Source organism: Babylonia areolata, chromosome 22 (genome assembly GCF_041734735.1).
Source record: "Babylonia areolata isolate BAREFJ2019XMU chromosome 22, ASM4173473v1, whole genome shotgun sequence".
Taxonomy (NCBI): domain Eukaryota; kingdom Metazoa; phylum Mollusca; class Gastropoda; order Neogastropoda; family Buccinidae; genus Babylonia; species Babylonia areolata.
Genome location: NC_134897.1, coordinates 41,347,632 through 41,370,131, shown reverse-complemented (window position 1 = coordinate 41,370,131; position 22,500 = coordinate 41,347,632). Strand labels below are relative to the sequence as shown.

Below are 22,500 nucleotides of genomic sequence, written 5' to 3'. Positions count from 1 at the left end.
CCTTTCTCCCGACCCCTTACATTTTTTTTATACTTTAGAACACACCACAAACAGTATACATACATACCACCAAAAAAAAAAAATATATATATATATATACATATATAAATATATATATATATATATATAGAGAGAGAGAGAGAGAGAGATCAAGAGACAAAGAGACAGAGACAGAGATGCTTAAGATGCTTCGGACATTTTTTTTTACATTGGCCTATCTACAGCCCTTATGTCAAGGGGATACAGTTCTCAATTTCCGCGTCAAGTGTACTGAATGGAAGAAAACAAACTAAACAATCCTAAAAGTACATTTTGTCAGTAACTGAGTAAACTATTCAAGAACCAAATTAGTAAACTGTTTATTGATGCATGCGCCCAGCAACAAGCATAATTATATATATATATATATATATATATGTATATATATATACACCATCTTTGACCACACTCCACCACCTCTTGTCATCAACCTCTACAAATACTGTTTTTGATAGTAAATACTAAATTAAATGTCCACAGAACCAGATTATATCATGACCTGCTATGTTATACTTATAGTATTAGTAATCTTCCTTCTTTAGGAGAAAAAATCATCCTTATCTTGGTCAGCCAGAGCTGAAGGTCGATACTTTTTATTCTGTTTTCAGATTTCTTGCATCTTGGCCTGATGATTATCATGAGAAAGTTTGTGTCGTCTCACTCTCTTTCCTTTACCTGCGATTTGTTCAAGCTTGTGACTCTTTAGTCATATACATGAGTGAGGGGGCTGTTTACTTAGTGAGCTAGTTATTTTGTTGTTGATGTTTGTGTGTGTGTGCGCGCGCGTGTGTGTGTGCGCGCGTGTGTGTGTATGTGTTCTGTGGTGTTATCACGTTTGCTGTCTTTGAATATGTGTGTGTGTGTGTGTGTGTGTGTGTGTGTGTGTGTGTGTGCGTGAGAGAGAGAGAGAGACAGAGAAAGTGTGTGTGTGTGTGTGTGTGTGTGTCACTGAGTGTGTGTGTTAGTGTTTGTGAGGGTGCATGCGCGCGCGCGTACACAGGTAATGATTTAACACACATGTATAGATTACATGTTTACGCCGAATGCCCAATATTTTTTTCTCTGGTGCATAATCGCGATGATACTATGATGTTAATCTGCACTCCACAGAATCTTTATTATAAAATTATACAAAATCATAGTAATAATGGTCTGTGTAATCTTGTGTGGTTCTTATGACTTGACTTCATCTAGAAACCGATTAAATGTTTAGATTCTAAAGCCGTACTAATGAAGATTGGACGATTATATTTCAAGATGTCGTTCATTTTCTGAAAGTGATAGTTGACACCAAAATAAGAACTACACGAAAGCTTACCTTGGAACAACCATGTTCTTGTTGACACGACAGCCATATTGCGCAGATACGAAGCGAGAGTTGTTTCCCTTGGACGGTGCACTCATTCTGTCTTGCATTCGTTTGCGTGGCTGCATGTGTGCGTGTGTGTGTATGTGTGATTGAACTGATGGAAACATATCTCAGTGATGTATGTGTCTGTGTCTATCTGTGCTTAATATTGTGCATCAGAGCATGCATGTGTGAGTGAGATGCGCATGTGCATGTGCGTGTGAATGCATCCTGTCCGAGTTCCTGTATCATGTGTGTGGGAGGGGGGCCTGTACGTACATGTATGTCAGTGTATGTGTGTGGGTATGTGTCAGTGTGTTTGTGTGTGTGTAATGCTTTTATGGATACCTCACCTTGAAAGTTTTTATGCAAGCTTGTCTCCCAAAAGATTTTCCAGATCAGCTAAACATTAATTCTCTTGGTCTGGGTCTTAATGCACACATTGTGTGTGTGTGTGTTCGCGCACACATGTGTAAGGGCAGAGTGTTGTCTGCTTCTTTAAGTACACAGATCAAGATGCACTTTCAAGGAGCCTGGCATGTTCTCTTTTGTTTCAGGATGCAGACTGATTTGGTGTTTGCCTACTCATCGTTGTCTTACTTAAAACACCATGGCATTTCAACTGCAACCACAGCTCCATTAAAATAATCCAAACTCTCTCTCTCTCTCAGACACATACACACACACACACACACTATTATCACCAAAAGATTGACGAGGATGACGGGCGCAATAGCTGAGTGGTTAAAGCGTTGGACTGTCAATCTGAGGGTCCCGGGTTCGAATCATGGTGATGACGCCTGGTGGGTAAAGGGTGGAGACTTTAACGATGTCCCAGGTCAACATATGTGCAGACCTGCTAGTACCTGAACCCCCTTCGTGTGTATATGCAAGCAGAAGATCAAATATGCACGTTAAAGATCCTGTAATCCATGTCAGCGTTTGGTGGGTTATGGAAACAAGAACATACCCAGCATGCACACCCCTGAAAACTGAGTATGGCTGCCTACATGGCAGGGTAAAAACGGTCATACATGTAAAAGCCCACTCGTGTGCATACGAGTGAACGCAGAAGAAGAAGAAGATTGACCAGGACTCACTTCCCATTATCACCATTGCTGGAAAAAAAAGTTAATAAAAAAACCCTGATAAAAACAAGAAGAGACAAGCAGGTATAACACATTCACTGTGTTTGTACAGTCACTGTTGGGTGGGGAAACAGAGCGTTCTTTTGTACAGCTATAATTAAAATACCGTACATCCCAGTCATTCAGACTTGTGAATGGAGAAAGGTAATAAGCAACCAGAAATAAACAGCTAAAAAAAAAAATTAAAAAATAAAAATAAAAAGAAGAAAAGAAAAAAGCAGATTTCAAACATTCAGCTTAGGTAATAAGCAACCAGAAATAAACAACTAAAAAAAAAAATAATAATAATTTTTTTTAAAAAGAAGAAAAAAGCTGATTTCAAACATTCAGCTTAGGTAATAAGCAACCAGAAATAAACAGCTAAAAAAAAAAAGTAAAAACAAACAAAAAAAAAGAAGAAAAAAGCAGATTTCAAACATTCAGCTTAGGTAATAAACAACCAGAAATAAACAGCTAAAAAAAAAAAAAAAAAAAGGGGGGGAGAGGGGGGAGAGAAAAAAAGCAACAACAAAAAAGAAAAAGCAGATTTCGAAAACATTCAGCTTGATTCTTTCATTCAAGAAGTGCAGGAGGGTGAGATGGGAAAGAGAAAAAGATCAATGGAATTCCTTTTTAAACCCACCATCTATTCAGCATTAATGATCCAGCACGCACACACTGAAAGTGCAGCATCAAATGTGGGGCGTCACCATGGGAACCCGACAGGAGATGATAACAATCATGTAAGTGTTACTTCTGCAACTCCCATGTTCACTCGTATGCACACGAGTGGGCTTTTATGTGTATGACCGTTTTTACCCTGCCATAGGGAGCCATACTCCGTTTTCGGGGGTGTGCATGCTGGGTATGTTCTTGTTTCCATAACCCACCAAACGCTGACATGGATTATAGGATCTTTAACGTGCGTATTTGATCTTCTGCTTGCGTATGCACACGAAGGGGGTTCAGGCACTGGCAGGTCTGCACATATGTTGACCTGGGAGATCAGAAAAATCTCCACCCTTGACCCACCAGGCGCCTTCACCATGATTCGAACCCGAGACCCTCAGATTGAAAGTCCAACGCTTTAACCATTCGGCTATTGCGCCCGTCAGGAGAAGGTCATTTCACACTTTCTCTGCACACCTTTCATTGTGTGTGTTCTTTCACAATGCAGTCAGACCCACAAAACTCAGGCTTTGATTCTCTGAGAATGGCTTTGTTAGAAATATTTCATAATCAGAAAATCATCCATGCATACACAAATATAAGAAGAAGAAAGTATTTTTATTCACGTAAAAATACATGCAGCAAAATAAAATTTCTAAACAAGTTCTGAGATTTGACAAATAAGTAGAAGAAAGAATTTTTCATGCACGTAAAAATACATGCAGCAAAATAGGAAGAGCATCAAAATTTGAACAATTAAAATACAATTCATCAATACCCTAGTGATCTTAATTATGCTCATGCAACCCACAGTTATGATCTTTGACAACTATTTCCATTTAACATAAAATTCCAATTGACAAAGAAGTTGATGTTATAAAGTGATATCATGGCCTAAAGACAAAAACTCAGAGGACAATAAAAAGAACAGCAATATGTAAGGTCACTGAATGCAAAGCTGATGATAAATTCAATTTAAAGTATTATGAGAAGAGCAAAAATTGCTGTAACTTTTTTTTTTTTAATTTATTTATTTTTTTTTTTTTTTTATAAGAAAATAACCGTTGTCTGTTGAAAATATTTTTAGCTTTAACCTTCTGTTGATACTATTCAGATCAAATTATATAGAATAATGACAGCCACATTTTGTCACGATGTCCGTGTTCTGCAAATGCAGCTGTGTTATAACAACAAACTAATTATTGTTACATTCAAAAAGGACATCAGGCCCTCTACAAACAGAATGAAGTACAAACAAATGAAACACAAACATTACTCATTCTATACTTCATAGGCTATGGAATTGGAAATAATAGAATTTCAGGTCTCATATCAGCAATGCAAACAAGGTGTCCAGCAGTATGTGTAAATTCTCAACGTCAGTCATATAACCTTTAGGTCAAAATCCATTAAGCTGTGCTGTTAAAAAATTTCATTTTTAATCATCTTTGGTCCATTGCTAACATTTTCATTAAACTGATGTTGAAAAGATAAGTAATAAAAGTAAAAACAGCAATTTTTTTCAAACATTCTAATAACCATTCATTCAAGTGTCACAGAAACGATAAAATATTGTCATTACTTCCATTCATTTGCAAACATGGACACGTGGGAGGCAGCCTAAGCCATTCCCTAAATTTATAAGCATATAAACATATACACACACACAAAAAGGAAACTTTTCAAAACAAATTTGAAGTTCACAAACATTGAAATCTTAACTATGACATCAGGTATGTAGGTAGCCATACTCCGTTTTCGGGGGGTGCATGCTGAGTATGTTAATTCCTGTCTCCATAACCCACATGGATTACAAGAATTATAGAACCTTTAACATGCTTGTTTGATCTTCTGCATGTGTATACATGCGAAGGGGCTTCTGGCACAAGCAGGTATGTGCATATGTTGACCTGGGAGATCAGAAAAAATCTCCACCCTTAGCCCACCAGATTTGCCATATGTTGACCTGGGAGATCAGAAAAAATTTCCACCCTTAGCCCACCAGATTTGCCAGAGACTGAACTCGGCAAACTTGGGCTAAAGTCCAGTGCTCTAATCATTTGACCACTGCACCCATCAAAAAAAACAAAAAAACAAAACAAAATCAAGTCAACCATGAGAGAAATGGTGAGATGGGAATTCATAGCCAGAGTACGGGCAGTACTTTACAGTATGACCATTGTCCCCTGTGGCGCCATATTTGGGATATTTATAGACTCGCAGGGCAGGGCAGATAACTCTGTACCAGCAGTCCACACCTTGTGCATAGAGTAGAACTCTGGGGTTTTCGCATTCGTTTTGCAAAAAACTACAGCTTGTTCCGTGCCTTTCTTTGTTGGAAGGAGAGGTGCCATCTTCATGCCCTGGACTGCTGTCAGCTGGGGTGTAACTGGTATCAACTCATCAGCTTTTGTTACTGGTAGCAGTTGATTGATCAGCTGACAGACTGGAGCCAAGATCTGGGGAAAAGTTAAAAAAAAAAAAAAAAAAGGGTTATGAAAAATATTCTACATGAAAATGTAAATTCTCACATAAGCCTAGTGCATTTTGATGGACTTGAACTATTTCCTTTTCCTTAAAAATAAAATCATCAGGTTATATAGCTTATCCTGATTGTTTTCAGTTATAAAATCATCAACTTATGAGAATAGACTTTATCAGATTAAATGACTACACCTTAAAAACAATGTCCACTAATTCAAATCAGTTTTTTCCCACCACCCTCCCCAACACTTTACATCAGAGTTCAGAGTTGCTTCCCACTAACAGAATCTCCACCACCCAAACATAGTTTGTATTCATTGTATTTGCAATGTAATATTAGAAAGAGAAAATTCTTCATAAAACTGACCTAACAGAACCTAGAAGACCAGCAAGAATAAATTTAGGCTTTGACCAAAGCTAGTTTTCCATCACATTCTAATAAAGTACATCACACACACACACACACACACACACACACACAAACCAAGTAATTATGAGCCTTAACCAAAGCCAGTTTTCTGTCATAATCTAATAAAGAACACACACTCACACATCCACAAAAGGAAAAAAAAGCTAATAATATAGGTTTAACCAAACCCAGTTTTCTATCACAATCTAGTAAGTACAACACACACTCACACACACACACACACAGAGTTAATACTATGGGCTTTTACCAAAGTCAGATTTCTGTCACAATCTGATATGATAAAACACAAAGCAATTCTCACTTGGCTGTTGAAGGGAGAAGAGAGACCAGTAGGTGGCTAGGTTTCATTGAGGACATTGTCCACCACCCACTGGATGTTCCTCTCCTGGTTTCTGCTCAGGGTGTCCTCATCCATGGGAGAACATTCCAGCTTTCTCCCTGTTGTGGGTTGTCTTTGGAGGAGAAGAAAAAAAAAGATATAAAGTTTTCAAAATTAGATTTACATACACAAAAGATGAACTCATGATTACCTGTTTGCAGAGTTCTTTTATTATGCAAAAAAAAAAAAAAAAATAGAGAGAGAGAGAGAGAAGTATTTAACTTAATCGCCCAAATGAGCAAGATAGTCCTGTGTCCTGTTTAAACTTAACAATGTGCGACACAAGATTGTCAAAAATGGGACAGACCAAAAAATGGAAGAAAAAATAAAGACTTAGCCACTTGGATGTACAGGTCAGGGATTGAAGATGGCAGTCTCTAGAAGAAGAGAACACTCTACAGGCATGTTACAGTACAGGGGAGGTAATATCTGGAAGGAGGTAACTGACTGCATGTACGTTTATTTTCTCCCCTTCAGTGGGGTGGCAGTTTGCACAGGACAGAGAATCAGACCCTGTCAAGAGTCTGTACACCAGTGGATCAAGGTATAGTATGGATTATTAAATACCAGTTTGCAGATTTCTTTTATTATACACACACACACACACATAAAAGAAAACACCCTAAAATAAATTCTTATAAATTTACAAACAAAATTATCAATTGATAATGCAGACAAGTAAACACCAGGTTACAGTGCTCTTGAACTATACAAATGGGAAAAAATCACTTTACTATAGATTATTAATGAATTACATAAAAAAAAATTTTATTCGGTTTCCCAATTGCAAATCAGAGCAAATCATCCGTGAAAAGCTGGGAAGATGTAATAACCACCCCCTGCCTCCCCTCTTTTCACACACATATATATATATACTCCCTTCTCTCAGCCCCACCTTTCCTCATCTTGAAAGTTAAGTTTTAAGTTAAAACCCGTGTTATCATTTTCATCTTTTTTTTTCTTTCTTTTTTTCTTCTTTTTTTTCTTTTTTCTTTATTTTTTTTTTTTTTTTTATAATATCACCTTTTGCTTCTCTCTGTCTCTCAGAAAACTGTAATGGTCTCAAAGGCCTAACTAAATCACCATAAGAACATGATGAAATGCCAGCTTGTGCCCCTTGAATGGATCATCGTGTGCAACTCAGATGCGAACCAAGATTCCAGTTTAAAAGATCCTCTTGGGATCAGTTGTCATTATCATACAATATGGAAAACCATGACACTCTCAATGTTCATGCACAACACCTGGTAATGCTTACCTTATATTGACTTTGTTGTCCTCCTGACCGTTTGACAAAGGCTGAAATAAAAGGACATTTGCAAGATTGAGCCCTCTACTCTTTTTTTTTCTTTTTAATGGCGATTAACATACATTGCATTTAAAGCTGCACAGAACAATGAGAAGAAAAAAAATTCTATTATGCCCCTTGCATACTTTTCAGATCCCAAAGCATAATGTGAAAACAAATTATTTTTAAGGTAATCTTTAAGTTACATTATTCCTTTTAAAAAAAAAAAAATATATATATATATATCTTATTATTTGTCTTCCTCAATTCTAATTTCATCCTCCATGGCTTGCTTTGGGAAATCACTGAATTGTGACTTTCCATATTACAATTACGAACACCACTAAACTATGACTGGCATCTCTTGATCACTTGCCTCAAGGGGATAATTAATCACTATTAATACAAGAATATCTGAGGTGACAAAAGATGAAACTGCATTTATATCAAATTAACTTTCCCTATAGTAAAGGATTATAATGCAATTTTTATATATAAGTGCAGTAATCTTAATACATCACTAAGCTGAGGATCTTCTTTCCCAGAGACTTACCAATTGAGTGCTGTGCCGCCTCCACTGGTCACTGTAGGTGACATAGGGGGTGCTCTGGATGGCTGCTATGGCCATCACAGGTTGATGGCTCTGGGGAAAAAATTAATCAGTTTACATATTTTTGCTAGATGGTAAAGACTTAGGACATATAATCACATTAGTTAAGCTGTTGATGATTGTGATCAGAAATACACAGATGGGTGCAACAGCTGAATCTGAGGGTCCTGGGTTTGAATCTCGGTGCACCTTGTGGGTAAAGGGTGAAGATTTTTATGATATCTCAGGTCAACATATGTGCAGACCTGCTAGTGCCTGAACCCCATTTGTGTGTATGCGCATGCAGAAGATCAAATATGCATGTTAAAGATCCTGTAATCCATGTCAGCGTCCGGTGGGTTATGGAAACAAGAATATACCCAGCATGCACACCCCTGAAAACGAAGTATGGCTGCCTATATGGCGGGTTAAATAAAAAACAAACAGTCATACACATAAAATGTTACATGTCTGTCTGAGTGTGTATGTGTGTGCGTCTGAAATCTGATTGAATGACATAGGAAATGAATGAGCGCCCAGTGGCAGCTATCAGTCAGCTCTACCCAGGTAGGCAGCCTGTGGTGCAAATGTCCCCGTGTATGTAAAGCGCTTAGAGCTTGGTCTCTGACTGAGGATAGGCGCTATAGAAGTATCCACATCAATCAATCAATTATTTGTCATCAACTACAAAGGTGAAATGATTCTTCATTTGTTGCCACTAAATCTGTTGACCTTGGCAACATATCAGATCAGTGTTTGCTTTGTCCCTGTGATCCCAAATATTTTTTAACTCAGTGGAAAACTCTCTTAGTCTTTGAAAAGAAAAAGTAATATCATGTACAGCTTACCATATTATCACTGCCAGTGATTTTCCTTCCATTCTGCCAGTTACTGGTGGTAGGGTCCATAGATGGGGTATACAGCCAATATCTCTGAAAAAAATCATCAAGCAGATGTTGATATACACGTAACTATTGACAGGCAGGTTGGGCTTTTTCAGGATTAAAGAAGCTATGCCAGTCTTGAATGAAAGCTAATTAAATTTTGTGTTTGTAATTTCTGCTGCTGTGTGCACGTCAAATGATCAGTATAAGGACAGGCCTCGCGCTTCACATTTTCTTGTGGAAGTGTTTGGGTTTGTTCCATTGTACCTTTTTTTTTTTCTTTTTTTAACCTGTGTGCTAGGTGAATCGGTAACATAAGCAGCATTCACTTGAAGTTGTGTACCTTGTGAATGTTGTGAGTTACCATTTGTTCTCCTGGCATCACAAAATATCACTAAATATCAATTTTTTTTAAAAATCAATACTTATGACATCAAGACTTTAAAGCAAAATCAGTGGTAAAAAAAGTGCTCAATCTTTTTCACATTTATTGATTTTTTATCAAGTTATTTCCAGAAATGCAGAGATTGTTAAAGTAACAAATTATCAATACCAATAGTCAGTAACATGAAAATGGTAAATCTTTAGAAGCTGTTGACTTCTGAGCACTCTCATGTGTTCAAAACTGTCAAGAGTTAATTTCGGGGGGCATCATAATTCCTTCTTCAGTATGCAAGAGCAATAACCTAATCACATCACTCAAGGCAGAGGATCATCTTTCCAGAGACTTACTAATCGAGATCTTGATGATCCATTGTGTCTCCAAGGGTTGTCAACGCTATAGGTGACACAGGGAGCATTTGAATGCATGGATGCCATGGCCGTGATAGGTTGAGGACCCTGAAAAAAAAAGCAAAAAAAAAGTCAAGCATTAAACTATGAAGTTAATGTCTTTAGGTTAATAGCCAAGCCTTATATATGATCGATTTCTTTTAAATGATATTGGAAACAGAAAAAAATTAATGTGTCACCAGCTACTAAGGTGAAGTGATCATCCTCAATTGCCATCAAGTCTGGCTCCATCTTCAATCCTGGGCTGCAAATCCCATGATCTCTCTTATGTATGAGTGGGCTTCTAATGTGTATGAACATCTTTAGTTTGCCATGTAGGCAACCATACTCTGTTTTCAGGGAGGCGTGGGAGAATGCTAGGTATGTTAGCTTCCATGTGTATGAACATCTTTACTCTGCCATGTAGGCAGCCATACTCTGTTTTCAGGGGGAGCAGGGGGGGTGGGGGGTATGCTAGGTATGTTATTGTTTCCTAAACCCACCGAACTATGACATGGACTGTATATGTCTTTAATATGCTTAGTCAATTATGTTGTGCATGCATATGCACAGGAGTGAAGTGCATTTTCCAAACCTCACACCAAAGTGGGGCATCAAATCCTGATCACAAGTGAACACTGGATCTAATGTCCAACACCTAACAAATCTGCCAAGGCTCCTCCATAATAAATACCTACCTACAAATTACAAAGAAGACAGGCCCGGCGCTTCCTTTTTGAGGAAGTATCTGGGTTTGTTCCAATGTACCTTATTTTATTTACCTGTGAGCTAGCTGAATCGGTAGCGTAAGAAGCACTAAAAAATTATCAGGCACAGGTAGCCATATTGATACACACAAACTGAGAGTGAGAACATGTCTCTTCCATTGACAATTCTGTCTATTCAGTAGATAAAAATCAAATAACCTTAACATAATATGTATGTAATTCACAAAATCATACATAAGATCGTATCTAAAAAAAAGAAAAGGAATACAAAACCAAATTTGCCATTAGAGTATAACCTCCTAGGTGCAAAAATTAGCCAATTAGCAAGTTCAGAAAAAAGATGAAATACATTCAAGGCTTACAAAAATTAATAATAAACGAGCAAATAAATAGATAAAAAGATAAATAAATAAATGAATAAATAAAAGGCCTAGCCTGTGGGAGAATGGACCAGCATAGCATTAAATACGAAAGAATTTCGATGCGCGAGGAAAGACTACAGGCAGAAAAGAGGAATTAAAATCAAGGAAATATATAGATATATAATACTTACAAAACCAAAAACAAGCAAAATGTGGCGCTGCGTTGTGGCGACGATGTGCCCTTTCACCCCACTGATGGAACATCGCAGCAATATTCATTTCACTCAAACTTATTTTCTCTCTCTCTCTCTCTCTAGTCGTTGCATATGCTAAACAAGAGAACAGATGATCACTAAGTGATATTTAGAAAGCATATATGTACCAACCAATATTCTTGTTGGTGAGACGACATTGCCAACCTTCCTTTCGTGTTTTCCAGGAAGCCTTGACACTTTTTTCCCCCACAACTCGGAACTGTGATGTCATACATTCTAGTCCCGCCATCTTTTTCCTTCGTGACGTGGACTGTGACTCTCAGTCCCATGTTCACATGAGTGGTTTTAACGTGCACGACCGCCAGTTTTTTACCCGCCCCGCCATTAATCGTAATCTGTGGCGTTTTGCTTAAGCCGTTCAGTATTATGTTGCGATATTTCCGAATAAACACAGATCCGTCTGGGCAGTAGATGTCCACAGTGATGAGCGGCAGTCATGTTAGCCATCAGTTATCAAGATACACCCTCAGTTTATAAGCGTTTTTAGTGCCTATTTTTTCTTCGGACTTGACACTGAGTATTGTGTTAAACGCGGTGGATATAGTTATACAAATATACTGATAGACGGAGTTCAAGTTTATTTTCGTTGGGAAGTCCTCAATGCCATGTGCGGTCGCCAGGCTCAGGAACAGCACTGGCTTTCTAAGCAAATGTCCGTCAACTTGGTCAAGTCTCCAGCATGCTAGTCTGCAGTAGTAAATTTCAAACGTGTTCCTCATATACTGATTTATTTGTTCCTAAGTTAGCTTTGTTAGCGCGGGTCTCTTTTACTACAGTTACTGAAAATCGTAGAAGCAAGGTAAAATAGTTTAATAAAGAGTGAGGAGAATATGGATGGGGGACAGAAGTTGGACGACAGAAGAAAAACCGGTTCGACACTTCACAATCAACGCCGGGAACATCGAAAAGACAGCCCGGCCAAACACTGCGTATTTCTTAGCGGTGAGCCGGCCTTGGTTTACTTGTCCAGTACGCCTACCACACCAACCAGCGGCATGCACTGATTCAATGTTCTGAGTGAAATGTTTGCGAATCAAACTCAAACAAAACATAAACAGCAACCAGTCAACTCGTCACTAACAAGACGCCAGGCATCTTAAAACAACACCAAAAACACAATACTTACTTCCATCCTTGATCGCTGACTCAGTGGAAAAGTCGTACAACAGATGACGTTGCGGTTTGCAGACATAGTGAATCGTCAACAGATTTATTCCGTCGCTCAGCAAGACTAGAGAGGTCCGTCCGAATGCGTCTGAAGCTGTCACAAGAGTGAGCCACGAGGCCGAATTGACATGGAGATGATGTTTGGGGGCAGCATGGGTACACGTGCGTGACTCAGTGCGGTGCGCAGTGGGTAAGACCTCGACGCGAGACTGACAGACTTGCATTGGCCGTGGGATGAGTCTTACAAAACAGGGTTCGGGCGTTTTTATTGAGACTGTTTTGTTTCCTCCTCTTCACCTTCACCTTCACCTCTCCCGTAGTCTGGGTTCAGACCGTTGGGGCACCGCTGCTGACCTGACCACCACCCCTCTCCACTCTTCACGGTTTTCTGATTTCCTCAGGGCGTCACCGAGCGTCAAGCCTGTCCACCCCCGGATGTTGTCTTCCCATCTCTTCTTCTGCCGTCCTCTCCTTCTGCCTCCTTGTACGGTGCCTTGCAGGAACGTTTTGGCAAGACCAGATGATCGGGAGATGTGTCCATACCACCTAAGTTTGCGTTTCTTCACTATGGACAGGAGGTCTTCGTAGGGTCCAATACTTTGCTTGATTCTGTTTTTCACTTCCGTGTTAGTGATGTGGTCTCTGTAGGAGATGCCAAGTAGTCTACGAAAGCATCTCATCTCGACAGCTTGGATTCTTCTCTTTTCTTCTCCTCTACCCCCTGTTTACTTCTTTGATGTTTAATAATAATAATAATAATAATAATGATAAAGTGCTGTTTCTGGTATCTTCGTTTTACATGGAACTGGCAAAGCCAAGTGGAATGAAACAAAGCAACCAAGCTCATAAATAAAGAACAAAGCCACGTGGGTATCAGTTTACTTGAATATGAAAAGAGCTGTTCAGACTGTCATAATTATAAAGCATACATGTAGACCTACTGTTCAATATGTCTTTTGATCAGCACTTTAATGAATATGTCAAACAATCAAGGAGTAATAAAGATGGTGATAATGATGTGAGTTTGAAAAGATATATATATATATTATATAGCAATTTTATATTGTTGTTACATAGTGTGTGTGTGTGTGCGCGCACGCGTGCCTTCTAAAAATATATTTCAAACTTAGTATATGGCCAGTGCTGTTCCAATGAATTTGATCTTTTTATGGCTTTTCTATCTCATTACTTTTTTTTACATCATCTTTTTTTAAATATTATTATTGGATAACCTTTAATATATATTGTGGGGATGAGAGTGGAGGAGTTGAGCATGGAAATCTGTGGGGAGGAGCGTGGTGAAGTTTAGCATAGAAATTCGTGGAGAGAAGAGAGGTGGAATTGTGCATGGAATTTGATTAAAAATCTTAATCATCAAGACTGATTCAAGTGTGTTTCACCACAGTTGCATTGATGATCAACTGCAAGTAAGACTGATTTCATCTTATGGTGTAGCATGCGTGCATGTGTGTATACCAAGTACTCACTCATACATCATTACAAGTGACATGTATTGATAAGTGTTCTCTTGACTCTCCGTATACATTCAGACACACCAGTCTGGTACATACAATCAGCTGACCTGTTTATCCAAAATGCACTTGGTCTGTACTTTCACCAGATTAAAATCTGTATTTATTTTATGGAAACCTGTAAGTTCCTTATATTTAACAAACTGGCCAAAAGATTAACACACACATACCTGCTTTCTCTTTGATGCCATTTTTAGAAACTGGTAGTGCTGTAAATTCTGTGTGTATATATTTGCCTTTATTTACATTTGCTTGTCTCATCTCCCATTTTTTATTTACTGTATTTCTTTTTTTTTTAAAGAAATTGTTTTGTTTATTGCTTGTTGTCAGTTCAGTTTCAGTTTTCAGTTTCAGTAGCTCAAGGAGGCGTCACTGCATTTGGTCAAATCCATATACGCTACACCACATCTGCCAAGCAGATGCCTGACCAGCAGCGTAACCCAACGCGCTTCGTCAGGCCTTAAGAGAAAAAAAAAAGAAAAGAAAAAAAAAGTGAATAAATAATAGATAAGCTTACATAAATAAATAAATAAATAATAATTATGATATAAAAAAGGTAGTAGTGATAATAATAATAATAATAAAATGATAATAATAATAAATAAATAAGACAACAATGATGATAAATAAGCAAATAAATGTCAGTAAAACATGAAGACACACATTCACACATACACCCACACATGCATAACAGATATGCACCAAACATGCACTTTCACAGATATGAAAGCTGTTGTCAAATCTGTACAATCAAATTTGGACTGTTCAAAAATGTAGGGTAAACAGGTCTGTGTCAGAAACACAAACAGTCATGAAGAAAATCACTTTGATAAGATGTTTTTGAATGTTTTGTTTCATTCATTCAAGCCTAAATGCTAAACAATAAACAATTGTCTAAACAATTTGAGTTATACATGATGTGAGCTCCATTAGATTTAGTTTTGGATGTTGTGCATGAGTGTGTGTGTGTGTGTGTGTGTGTGTGTGTGTGTGCAATTTGAGTTATACATGATGTGAGCTCCATTAGATTTAGTTTTGGATGTTGTGCATGAGTGTGTGTGTGTGATATAGATATGTATTCAAGCGCAGTTTCTACATGAACAAAGTTTTGATTTTTTTCAAGATCAGAAAGAAAAATCCAAACTTATCTGCAGAGAATCTATCTGGTTTGAACCACACTGCACTGCCCCTCCTTTCTCCATCAAAGAGAAGAAGAAGAAAAAAGAAGAAGAAGAAAATGAATAAAAAAATACAGCTACAGTTTCTGGGGTATTCTCATTTAAATGCACCATATGATCAATATCATTAGCAAGCAGTGGGTATAAGTTTTGGCTGTTGAAACCAAATTATCTCTTGTATACAAGTGATGTATGTATTGCAAGTAAATCAACATTATGTCAGTGGAGCTATTTTCTCCACAAGCAACTTCAAAAACCATTTTCAATTTCATGATGCTGTCATACTCACAGCATATTGAAGAGTGTACAGTGAGGCATTTTCCTGAAACTGACATGATGGATATTGCATTCAGCATGTCTGGTCTCTGTTATGTTTACAGATATGTTATCATGTTACCCATAAACACAACATCACATCTGTCAGGTGATGAGGAACATCCTCAAAATCAATCACAACAGATGCTGGCACTAGTGCATAAAATCCTCCCTTATTTAAAAAAAAAAAATCTTATAATGTACAGCAAACTTGCCCGTACATTGATATATTTACTAACATAGAAAAGACTAACCTCATATATAAATCTACTGGGTTTAAACGCTTTAAAGAAAAAAAAATTCAATCTTACAATCTCCACTCAGTGAGGCCCCATTTCTAAATACTAACCATGTCCTATTCTTCATCAAATCCATTTTGAACAAACTGAAACATGATAAAATCAATACTTTGTTGTCCTGAGGATATGGCCAAGATTTGCAATATCTGGTTAAAAAAAAAAATGACAGAGGGAAACAAAACTGATCAAATTAGTTTTGAACAGAAGAAAAAAAAAGTTGATGAACAGTAGGCAGACAAACTCACAAAGGTGTGATAGAATTATTTAAACAGCTTGACTACAAAATGATACACAGCCTTGACCTTAATTCAAAACTGACTTCTTCAACAATGAGCACTAACAGTCATAATCACTCATTATTACTGCAGTAGTTATATATTTCAACAATAACCAAAAAGCAACAACAAAAACGTTGATAGAATATGTTCAAAAACAACCAAGCAACAACAACAACAACGACAACAACAACAACAAAACCCCATTGATACAATATGTTCATAAATAGTTGCAATATTTGGTCACATCAGTAAGAAAAAAAAATACCAGGAGCATTCAAACTCCACAATTCCCAAGAAGAAAGCTTAAAAAAATAAATAAATAAAAAATCAAAAATCTTCATACACAGATGATAACCTGACTGTGTTACACAATTTGTTCACACCTTTGAATCATTCCACTCTCAGTGAACACACACACAAGCAACGTCTTTTATATATATAGGTGTAAAGGGGCAAAAGCAAAGCTGTCAGATCATTATACATACTTCCTAATTTGTGAAATTGAACATTTCATGTTTCCACTTAAATTTGGTCAAATTGCTGTCAGCAGCATTGGTTTCCATGGCTGATGCTGAAGCAGCAGTGAACTTCTTCAGTGGACTTACATATCTGACAGCTGTGACAAAACAAAACAAAACAAAAAACAAAACAAAAAACAACAACAAAAAACACCCAGAATATATAATTGTAGCTTGAATTTTATGACATTTATTTTAGTTACACATTTTCAGTCAAACTCCATATAATCCCCAAAATGTATCAGATCTATTGACTATATTATTATGCATGTGCAGAATCTCAAGCCAGTGAGTTGTTTAAATTTGCAACAATAAGCCGCCCGGTATGCCCTCTGTGTGTGTGTGTGTGTGTGTGTGTGTGTGTGTTATGCCAAATCATTGACTCAACACAGTAATCCCCCCCCCCCTCCTCCCACTCGATTTTTTTTCCTTCCCTCGTCTAATATCACTTACAGTGAAAAGACGTTAAACTAAAGAACGAACTCAACACTTTTTTCCGATCTCCCAGGTCAATCTGCTAGCGCCTGAACCTCCTTCGTGTGTATACGCACGCGGCAGAACTGAGATCAAACACGCACGTTAAAGATCCTGTTACCCATGTCAGTGTTCGGTGGGTTATGAAGACACGAAAACACACCAGCATGCATGAACCAGGACAGAGTGATCGGCAAGTCGATGTTCGTCGTGTAACGTAAAGAAGAAGAACCCACTGTAACTTAGTGCTCTCAATACAACCCCACCATCCTCCCGAGGTCGACTGAGCCAAACCGACCCTTCACCCCATCATCAGCTTCACTGGTAAAGAGTTTCAGTTTCAGTAGCTCAAGGAGGCGTCACTGCGTTCGGACAAATCCATATACGCTACACCACATCTGCCAAGCAGATGCCTGACCAACGCGCTTAGCCAGGCCTTGGGGAAAAAAAAGGGTGAATAAATAATCGATAAGCTTACAGAAATTAATTTTTAAAAAATAAATAAACAATAATATAAAAAAACTGGTAGTAGTAGTAGTAGTAGTAGTAGTAGTAATAATAATAATAATAATAATAATAATAATAAATAAATAAATAAGACAACAATGATGAGAAACAAGCAAATAAATGTAAAACATGAAGACACACATTCACACATACACCCACACATGCATAACAGATATGCACCAAGCATGCAGTTTCACAGATATGAAAGCACAGTCAAATACATTTGTAAAGAGACTGTCGCCTGTCCAAACCACTTACAACTGTCTTCCATTTCACACCCACCCACACCCTCATCCACCCACCCACAATTACTGGGACGTAAGCCTGCCAGACGGTCATCCGAGTAAAAATAACAGGCCATGTATGTTTTACATTTGAACGTTTAAGTGTTTCATCCCATCAAAAGACAATGCATTCTTATAGTACGCTAAAAGTGTTTCATCCCATCCAAAGACAATGCATTCTTATAGTACGCTAAGTTCCACCCAGGGTTTTTGCCCAACAATAATTGTGTTCAGTATTTCCATTCCCATATCATAGACACTTACAGCAGATTTTAGTGGTTATGCTCAGATGAAGATCACACCACCCTGTGGATGATGTATTGTATTGTATTGTATTGTATTGTATTGTATTACTATTTGTCACAACAGATCTCTCTTGCTGAGTTTCAGCTTTCAGTTTCAGTTTCTCCGTCTCAGGGAAGGGAGACATCAGTTTCTGCGTTCGGACAAATCCATCATATACACCACACCATCTGCTAGTCATTTTGATTCATTAAGTCTTCCACTTTCGTTCTGTTGAAAATCATCCATAATCAGTTGGGTTTTTTTGTTTTTTTTGTTTTTTACTGTATAGCTATGATGGCGTAGCATCCGTCACGTAGGCTGCTGAGGATGCACCGGCTGGATCTCAGGATAGGACTTTGCCGCAAGATTTTCTGGTAAGTTGTCCTGTTTATCTATATAACTGTGGTGGTCTTTGACAAGTTTCATTTAAAAAAAAAAATCAAAAAAAATCAAGATGTAGAGAAAGTCAAACAGTCAGAAAGACGCCAGCCTCTTTAAAACCAGCGTACGTTTGCAGCGATGACAGCGCCGTTTACACGCCGTCGGCCGACGGAGGAAAATGGACAGCGGCGGAATAGAAAAACGGCGGAGCGCGCCAGCGTCTTGACGAGACGGACCGTTTTGTCGTCAAGCAGGCCACGCGATAACCCGTCCGTGCCGTCAGAGACAGTGGGTTCGGACCATCGCGGAACTCAGTAGACCGTCGGCCGATCATTCATCAGTGGATCGGACATTATTAGTTGTTCCTGGAAGTGATTTCACAACTTTCTCTTCAGTTCTTGTGGGGCTGCCGTGGAGGGGAAGGTATATAGGGAGGAGGTTGGTGGTTTGGGAGGGGTGGGGGTGCAGGGGAGGCGGAAGTGTGGGGTGGGAGGGTGAGTAACGGGGGTGGGGAGTCTCTTGATCGTTTCCTTTGTCTGAAAGAAGGTCAGGTATCAGAGCCGATGTGGAGGAAGGTGGCAGAATGGTTAAGACGCTCAGCTGCCCATAGAGTCCGTGAAGGTGTGGGTTCAAGTTCGTATCCCGCTCTCGTCACTTCTCCAAAGTTTGACCGGAAAATCAAACTGAACGTCTAGTCTTTCGGGTGACACGATAAACCGAGGTCCCCGGTGAGCAGCACGCACTTGACGCACTGAAAAAGAACCCATGGCAACGAGAGTGTTGTCTGACAAGCGCGTAGGGTAATGCTGCTGTCCCTGAGGCATCTGCCTAGCAGATGTGGTGTAGCATATATGGATTTGTCCTAACAACACACACACTGAAACAAACACGGCGTCGCACGGCGCACGTACGCACACTCACACACACACACATACACGGCAGACACGCACACTGACATTCGCGCGCGAATTTTTTGTACATTTGGTACCATAACTCAAAGTATAGAATGCAGAATGAAAGTATTGCAATAAAGCATTAACCGGTTCAGTGCCAGGGAATTTTGTAACAAACAAACAAAATAAGAAAAACAAAACAACAACAACAACAAAAAACAACAACAAAAAACCACAAAAAACCCAACAACAAACAAACAAAAAAAATCAACAACCTCGATCTTCCCCCTTGCCAGAGGATTTAGAGGTTCCAGGGGCTTTTTTTAATTTTTTTAAAATAATTTTTTTAATCCTAGCACAAAACTATAGAAGTTACAGAACGGAAGTAAAACTGTGACGTTTTTGCGAAGGAAAATGAATGTGGATTCTAAATCCGTGCTTTTCCTTCAATTATTTTGAATCTAGATAACTATTCATGTATCATTTCAAAGTGAATATGATTATTTTTATGCATTTATAAGCCGATTTCCACCTCTACAGAATGACACTCTCAGAAAGACAACGAACAAAATATAGAAGGAAACAGCATGCTTAGAGTCTGATTATTACCTGCTCATAAGTCTATGATGGCAAAACACTTGTAGTCATGCAAGTGAATAACTGCCCCAGCGACGACACATGTGGGTTCGGTCAAGATTATCATACTCTCAGAAAATGAGCCGTCAAGCTTCTCTTACAGCAAGCTTCTCTTACAGCTAAGAGCGTCTCCCATTAGATGAGGGAGTGCTTTGGTGATGCTCCCTTCCCCTTGGTTGCAACTGATACGCCAAAGTGTCTGCTGAGCCTTCATCCGAACAGACCACTGGAGAGTTCCGTGCTTACATGACTTGTGGAGGCGCGTCACATGATCTGTGCTCTCGAACTTGATTGGCTCTCCGGAAATTTCAAGCAACAAGGCGATCGAGAGAGGCAGAACGTGCAAAACAGAAGGCTTCTTTTTTCGACTTTTTGCTTTTTTTATTTTATTTTATTTTATTATTTTTTTTAAAGTTTGTGCACATGATGGCACTTCATCGTACAGAGTTTGGTTGCAGCAATGGAGGTTATCAACTGAAGATTTGGGGGACAACACCTGCTTGCTGCTTTTACCTATGTCAATCGCCTTTGGCATTGCTTGCGATTTCGAGTAAAAAATAGCTGCACATGTGCATGATCCAAGATGGCCGCGGAACTCTCCAGCGATCTATTCAGTGTCTTCTCAAACACGAAACCGGTGAACTGGCAAAAAGCGTGAAAAATAAAAACAATGTAATTCCCGTCTATCGTCTGACAGAAAACCGTGCATGATTGGCTGTTGCCATTCCTGACAGTTGATCACGGTGAAAAGACAGGTCGGGACAGCCCGGCCCACTCCCCCTTCTCAAATTACGTGTAAAAACCGCGCCTTCACGGTGAGTCTTGGCCAGTTGCTCAGAAACGATGTCTAACTGTATAGATGGACTGAACTCGGAAAGGGTCAAATGATGCTGTCAGTTTTGTCACTGTCGTCAGTCATAATCTTCGAGATCGAACCAGTCATAAGGGGAGACAGATCCATGTCTCATCGTCCTACTCATACAGTTTGCGTGGTTGTGTAAATCAAATGACTGCGACCACTGTTTGCACTTTACAATGTGTTTGACTTCCTATTGGCATGTGAGGCAAACACTCTTTGCACGTGTGCTCCAAGTGGTCCAGTTTGCAAATCATTATAGAGGAAAGAAAAGGGTTCTCCATCTGACGAATGCTAACTTAGATAGCGGTATGTTTATTATCCAGACACATTAAACTAACTAACCATTCAGAGTCTGTTCATAGTCATTGTACGTAACTCAAACTAAAGAAAAGTGTAAATACATGAAGGACATCAGTGGACGTCTTATAGGTACTATGGCAACACTTTTTGCAGGACATCAGCTGACGTCATATATGTACTCAACTGTTTAAGTTGTTGTTTTTTTGACACTGCTGCCAATACTTAATTAAACTATTTAAAAAAAAAATTTAAAAAAGTTGCAATCATTGGGTATCATTTTACATCGATTGACTGGACTTTGTATGGGGCGTAGGGAAAGAGAGAGGGTGGTGTTGATAAAGTAGGTCAGTTGAATGGAAGATTGAAGATGTGAAAAGATGTCAGAGGATGAGTGGTTGAACGGGTCGATAATATTTACGCATTAGAAGTGCGTGTGTGAGAGAGGAGAAGTTTTTGCTGGAAATGGTGAAAGATGGTTAAGCAGAAAGGAAAATTGACATTGCATTTATTTTTCTCCCCATGAGGGGAGTGGGCCGATCCTGGAGGTACTGCAATACCAGGCCAACCCGTGGCGAAGGTGGAGCAAGCCCCTGACACTTCGCCGAGGTTCAAAAATCAGTTTAATATCGTAGCCCCCGGGTAGGGGGCGTATCAGATATTAAGCTGATAAGAACAGATACTACACTTTGATCTTAGCCAAAAGGCCGAGAAGCGATACCGGCAAGCGGTTCAGAAATCGCATCCGTCTCACGCGCTGTGTTCATATTTTTTTGGTGCGTTTCTTTGCCTAAAATAAAACTAGATATAACAAGTAATGAAAATAAAAACACTTATTACCTGTTTATGTATGACTGTCAATTGCATAGTGTAATATTGTTGTTTTTCAAAATAGATATCAAAGAAACAAAATAGAAATTGATTAAGATATTTGTTACAAAACTGCTTTCAACTGTTTTACCCGTCCTGAACCGGCTGTGAGTGTTACTATAAATGGAATGCTGAGCCACACTGAGGCTGACCTACTTCAGCTGACTGGCTGTGTGCTCAGTATGACAAGGGAGCTAATTCTCACATGTGTGTATGTGTCTGTGTGTGTGTGTGTGTTCCATAGAATACTGAAATATAGAAACTGAGCAGACAGCTAGCTATGCAGTCTGACAAATGAGGGAAAGAGATTGTGCGTGTCAGTGTGTGTTCCATAGAATAATACTGAAATACAGA

At 38.8% G+C, this 22,500-nt stretch overlaps 1 protein-coding gene, 2 long non-coding RNA genes and 1 other non-coding gene across 4 annotated transcripts in view; all 4 read right to left on the bottom strand.

Annotated features, from left to right (window-relative positions):
• LOC143296897 (protein C1orf43 homolog) overlaps nt 1-1,494 on the bottom strand; it is a 21,123-nt gene extending 19,629 nt beyond the window's left edge. Inside the window, exon 1 of the mRNA XM_076608889.1 lies at nt 1,358-1,494. The gene's annotated coding sequence lies outside the window, so the exon portion shown is untranslated. The remainder of the gene's footprint in view (nt 1-1,357) is intronic.
• A 3,771-nt stretch (nt 1,495-5,265) lies between these two features.
• LOC143297035 (uncharacterized) lies at nt 5,266-8,402 on the bottom strand. The gene is made up of 4 exons (XR_013057213.1): nt 8,318-8,402; nt 7,735-7,775; nt 6,399-6,549; nt 5,266-5,642 (listed from the first exon to the last, which is right to left on the bottom strand). It is a non-coding gene; the product is annotated as an uncharacterized LOC143297035 (long non-coding RNA).
• Nucleotides 8,403-9,201: 799 nt separating this feature from the next.
• LOC143297406 (uncharacterized) lies at nt 9,202-12,586 on the bottom strand. The gene is made up of 3 exons (XR_013057265.1): nt 12,500-12,586; nt 9,970-10,077; nt 9,202-9,285 (listed from the first exon to the last, which is right to left on the bottom strand). It is a non-coding gene; the product is annotated as an uncharacterized LOC143297406 (long non-coding RNA).
• A 9,216-nt stretch (nt 12,587-21,802) lies between these two features.
• Nucleotides 21,803-21,995, bottom strand: LOC143297546 (U2 spliceosomal RNA). The gene has a single exon (XR_013057292.1). It is a non-coding gene; the product is annotated as a U2 spliceosomal RNA (small nuclear RNA).
• Between the last annotated feature and the right edge of the window lie 505 nt (nt 21,996-22,500).